Consider the following 6,000-nt stretch of genomic DNA (forward strand, 5'->3'; position numbering starts at 1 on the left):
TTGCGCTCACAATCAACGCTTTCTCACCAATCAATGACCGCTAGCCCAATCAGAAGCCTTCTCCAATCGAACAAATCGCCTTTTCTTGTTTCCCGTGCAAGAGATTTGGGACAGAAGTGGTAGCTAGGCTGAGTAGGGTAGGAGAGAATTAAGTAAAAGTTGACGCAGAAAGAATGCGAGCCTGAAGCGTGCAAGAAGTGAGGCAAAGTAAGGAAGGCCCAGCGCATGCGTATACTGGATGGTTTGTTTTTTGGAAAAGGAGAATTTTTTTTTTTGGGAAATGAGGAGGACCTGCAGATGCATGCAACTACTTTATTAATTATTTACACGAGACCTTACAAAGTCATACACAAGTAAGACTAAAGCCACCGTCTAGACAACATCTGTTGGTACTCCTATCCAGTAGATGAAGGGATGCTAATAGTCTGGGCCTAATACCAAACAGACCTCGCAGCCAATCCTAACATCTAAGACCTGAGGTCTCAACCAGGACGCCTGCCGGGTATGGGGCACCCACCAGTCCGGCGCACTCCTCAACCAGGACACCTGTCGGGTATGAGGCCGCCGCAGCCACCTGCCACCAATCCATCTTCAGTGTTGTACTGCTGCATCTAACTTGCCCGGTCTAGCTGCCGTCGACGTCACCACGACGCCAGACAACGCCACCATCCTGCGCTCGTCCATCATCACACGCCCACCGGCGAGACCCCGCTGCTCCATGCCGCCGAGACCCGTCGTCGTCGACGCGAGAGAAGGCACGCCACACCACCTCATTCCTCTTCCATCCGACGCCGCTCCACAAACAATGCCCCCAAGAGGGAACACGACACCGTAGCGCCGCTATCGTCCGATCCGGTGATCTTAGGACTTCTCCCGGAGCGGCACGAGCAGGTTGACGATAGTTGCTTGATGATGCCTTCATCCAGGTAACGACGTAGACGCCGCCATCACCCGCCATGACCGGAGTCGGCTCGGTTTTCACCGGCAACTATGTCTCCCCAACTCGCCGCTGATGCTAATAGTGGGATCCAAGATCTGTCAATACGAGCCTGGCCAACCGCATTTGGTGGAGAAGGCAGCCACCACTACCATGCCCGGGCCAAGAGACCCGGACGTCCTCGTGCCACGAAGATAACCCAAGGGGATCTCCTCTTGTCGTTGTTGAGACGAGGCGCAACCGCAGTGGAGCTCGATCTAAATCCCTCGGTCCCAGATTAGATCTCATCGCAGCCAAAATCTCATCCTCCAACGGCCGCCGCAGATCTCCTGGCCACCGCCAACCCGCTGCGCACTGCCGTTGGAGGAGGAGGGAGATGGATGCCGCTGCCCCCACGCGTTACCGCTGGCCGAGGACTGCGTCGCCGCCGCCGCCTCACCACAGGGGCTTCGCCCCGTGGCTTCCTCAGCGACGGCGGCGGTAGTGGGAGGCGATGGAGAGGAAGGGCTGAGGGCAGTGTGGACGGGGACTCCCCGGGGGCGGCGCGACGCCGCAGCCTCGGGGGAGAGGATAAACCCCCGGTCTCTGCATCTGGACGATGAATGCGTTACGTATACTGGATGGTGAATCATCCCTGGCCTTTTCATGTGACATGCATCCATCCATCAGACGAACACTTGGCTGAAAGCATGTACTGTAAACATCAGACTGAGTCTGGGATGGATACTTGGATAGAGAGCATTCCGGCCTCCAAGTTGCCGGATAGATTCCGATTCATGGTGGACACCACTAATAATTGGTATATTCCTGCTGGATCCGGTGTGCTTGGTCGCGCCAACGGTTTATGCAGAACGATATGCTGCTTTGCTTTGCTTCAACTAATCGGAATGGCCGGTGCTGCCATCTTTATAGCTAGTATCTACAGCGACAGGTAAGGTTCGAGATGCCATCGTTCATGTTCAGAGCTAAAATCTCTGTTTATCTGATATATGAGCTAGAAATTTTCTCGCACCAACTGCCTTATTTTGATTGGGATGGATTACTGCTGCATTAGAGTTGCTGCGTCGGCGACCTGCTGCTGATGATTTGGTCCGGTATCCTTCGTGTTGGTGTTAAGCAGGGGCTCCTTTCGCCAGGTGATTTGTCAGGATGATGGTTAGGAAAGCCATGGCCGGCCATCCACGTATTGTTCATGCAAATAGAGAAGCTACACATGATTGTGCACATTGGCGTCTTTCGCCGGATCACATGCTACTACGATTTCATCGTTGTCAGGCTTGCTAATAGTCCTGCAGACACCAATGGGCAAGTTCGTCAGAACTTGAATGCTATGTCTCAATCACTGAAACTAAGAGGATCCATGGAACTGAAACGGAATCCAGATTCTGTTTGTGATTTGCCTATCCGGTTCCACAGGAATTTATGACACCAAAGACTTGCTTGGTTCAGATTTGTACGGCTGACGAGGCTTCCCACGTTTTCCTTTTTCCCTCACAATTTCGCCAAACCTACACAATTTGAGTTCTTAGTCGTTGGAGCGACAGAAAGAGAGTCTTTACACATAATTGCTAGTATGATCGATCCACTTTAGCCATGGCAACATGTTGCAAAGAGATGCACATTTTCCTTTCTAGAAGGACTGAACCTGCCCGTACTGTCTGCCTCATTAGGGCAAGTGACCAATCATGCGCGCCATTGATGCATATATGGTTCTCGAAGCAAGGCCCCGTAAAGGCAGCAGAGGCTACCAAGCCTACAACGGAGCGGCCACCCAATCCACCCGCGAGCGCATGTGGCTAATCCTGGATCACATCACACTCACCTCCCTCGCCCAGATCGTTTTATGAGGACAGGTTCAGTGGATCTGCGTGGTTCCGCCTGCGGCCCCCGGTCGAACACACTCCTGGCCCTTCTTGTCAACAAGAACAGTAGGAGGAGTAGATGAGGAGACCACACACGTACATATGCTCAGTTTACCAGATACTACATACAACATACAAAACTTACGTGATGGTAACTAGCACCATGTGGTAGGAAACATTTGAAAGTCATCGGTAATCGGTTCAGGAAAGATACCGTCACAGATAACACTAGATAATCCATTTTCTTGGTGGGAAAGTCATCAAAAAACAGTCTTGAAAATAGATGCCCGTCAGTGATAGAATTTATAACATTAAAAGTTTTTATAATGGAATCCGTCTATGGTAACTTGCGGTCACTGATGGCTGACACCTAGGCTTATCACTGACGTGCCACTTGTGGCCCGTCGGTGATGTTCATATGTGACCGGTGGCTCCTTCTGCCATTGGTAAGGGGGGGTCAGTGCTATTCGGTTCTGTAGTAGTGATAGAGCAACAATTAATCGATTTGTAATATTATGTATTTTTTGTAAACTTGTGGGCAATTCATCCTTCTGAGACCATGACCAACTACCGCTGCATCCACGATTACATTGTCCAACCTTTGACCTAACCGACTCACGGGGTTACCATGATTATTTAGGATAAAACCAGACCAACGTATTAGCGTTGTATGGCTACATCGTTGGCTTCCCCAAGAATTTGGTTCCAGCTACCGTACATACCTTGCTATCACCGGATTTCCGCATAGCCTTCCGCTCTTCTCTGCTCTTTACCCCTCCTTGTACTGATCTTCGGTCTCCCGGTTGCCGGTGAGACCTGGGATCGAGGTAGAGACAGGATGCAAAATCATATCGTCAGTGTCATCTTTTGCATACATGGGGTAGCAATGCTACACCTTGTCCTGAAGGGACTACATACTCACACATCACGATCAAATCACAAGCACATGACATTGTAAAAAAACGTACTTGAAGATTAATGATTGATAGTTTTACAATGTCACTAATCATGATGGAATTTTGATTACTAGTAAATGATCTAATGGAGAGGAGGTGGATATGGAGATGTGATGTTGATGGCGTACGTGTGGAGGCTGCGAAAGGGAACCGCATGTTGTTCTAACTTCTAGGGGCGATAGAGATTCCCCGGGGTCTTCCTTGTCCTTTTATATAGTGCAGATGGGCGGAATAGGGTTTTGGTTGTGAATTTGGCTCGGAGCCCTTCCCACTAGTTGCTTGGGATCACTTCACAGAGGTGGCTGCGTGTGGTATGAGCGCTTGTAATCATATTGCATAGGGGCTTCTCTTCAGTTGGCTCTGGTGCGTGCCAAATTATATGGAAATGATTATCTCCTCATGTACATCTCATATATGACTTGATTTTCCTCCTAAAAACGTTCATTTCTAGTAGGAACAAAATAAACAAGGAGTCAGATTTGTGTATCTTTACATTTATTAGTCATTAGAGGGCAAGTTGAAGTGATAATCACAGAAAATATCCGAGAATAACTCGCTTAGACGCGGGTAAAAATGCTTGTGAGTACCACTCATCAATATGTATGAAGTTGTGGAACCTATATGATGCTCAATGTTATTCGGTATCATTTCTCAAATAGGCTCAACATTGTCCATGATATGCCTGGATATTAGGTTTAACATTCTTCTCTCGGACCAGAAATGTGTTCATCTTCTTTGAACAAGCTTACAAATGCGTTGAAGACATTGTTATGAGTCGATAACTGCAAATAATAATCTAATACCTTCAGTGGCGGGGCTAGCATCGGATCATACCTAGGGCTAAGCTAGCTCAAGGGATGCACTCTGGTCATTTTCTATATTTCATAAGAAGGAAATGCAAAGGGCAATAGCCCCAGCCGCCCTAGATCTGTCTCCGCTAGTAACTACATCGAGATAGACAAAATTAGACTATATCACCACACCATGTTTCGGGGCCTCACCTAGCAATATGTATATGAAGACATTGTTACATGATTAAACTACATCAACTAATCTAATAAGTAGAACTAACTCCATCAACATGTGGAAGATGGCAAATAGAGAATTTCCAAATAACTGCATTAATTGAAGTACTCTATGATTGCACAGTACATGTGATTCTATAATGGCATATTATTATTGGTAACCAACGAGGTTGGGAAAAAGTTGAATTACTTTTTAAAAAATTGAATTGCACTCAGGTAAGATGTATTTTCCAAATTTTAATCCCTCATTACAAAGAAAAAATGGATAAAATCTAATTATGCACCAGACTTTCTCACTGGTTATCTTTTTTGGCCGGCCTAGAGAGAGGAGGAAACAAGTAGGAGCGACAAGCGGCGGCTATGTTGCTTTCTAGAGTAGCATCGAAGTTCTAAGATAGGGAAGAGGCCGGAAATGAATGGTGCACAGGATCAGCGTGATGCTATTATGGCCTTCTGATTCATTCTTTATGTTGGGAGGGGAAATATTTGGTATACCCATCCTTGGGGTACTCCCGGTGCTCCAAGTTCAAAAACAAATCTTAAATGTTTCCATTTTTTTTGAAAAAATGGGAATGTTCGCTAGGAATGTGACTACAACCCCTAGAAATTTCAGGTCCAAACTCGAAATGCACATTGAGAAAAAAAATGTGAAATCCAGATGTAAATAGCGTCAATATTGATTTTATCTTTTTCTTACACTATTCATGCCAAATTTCACATTTTTGTTTCTTGATGTACATTTCAAGTTTTGACCAGAAATTTTTACGGGTTGTAGTTACATTCCTTGTGAACATTCACCTTTTTTCAGAATTTTTTGAAATATTTCTGAATGTTTTTTTTAAACTTGGAGCACCGGGTGTACCCCAAGGATGGGAGTACCTGATACTTTCCCTATGTTGGGATTTCATGTAATCAAGGGATTTATAATGAAGTTTAGTGTCTTCTTCTTGGATGTTTTGATAATTGTGACATAGTGCTGGTTTGATCAACAGGATAGTTGGTTTTAGCCTGGGGCTTGAGTGATCAGCTCCTCGACATTCCTCTTGTTTTTTCTTGCTTCAATCAAACCGAGGGCCAAAAGCTCCTTAATTAAGAAAAAGACTCCTAGTTCGATAGCAAAAGATACTGCTATTTCACATATGCACTGGGGATAAGTGAACCGTGACCCCTGTGTCGTCCTCTTGGCGACTATAGGGGCGATGCCCTAGCACTGCAACTTC

Source organism: Aegilops tauschii, chromosome 5 (assembly GCF_002575655.3).
Source record: "Aegilops tauschii subsp. strangulata cultivar AL8/78 chromosome 5, Aet v6.0, whole genome shotgun sequence".
NCBI lineage: Eukaryota > Viridiplantae > Streptophyta > Magnoliopsida > Poales > Poaceae > Aegilops > Aegilops tauschii.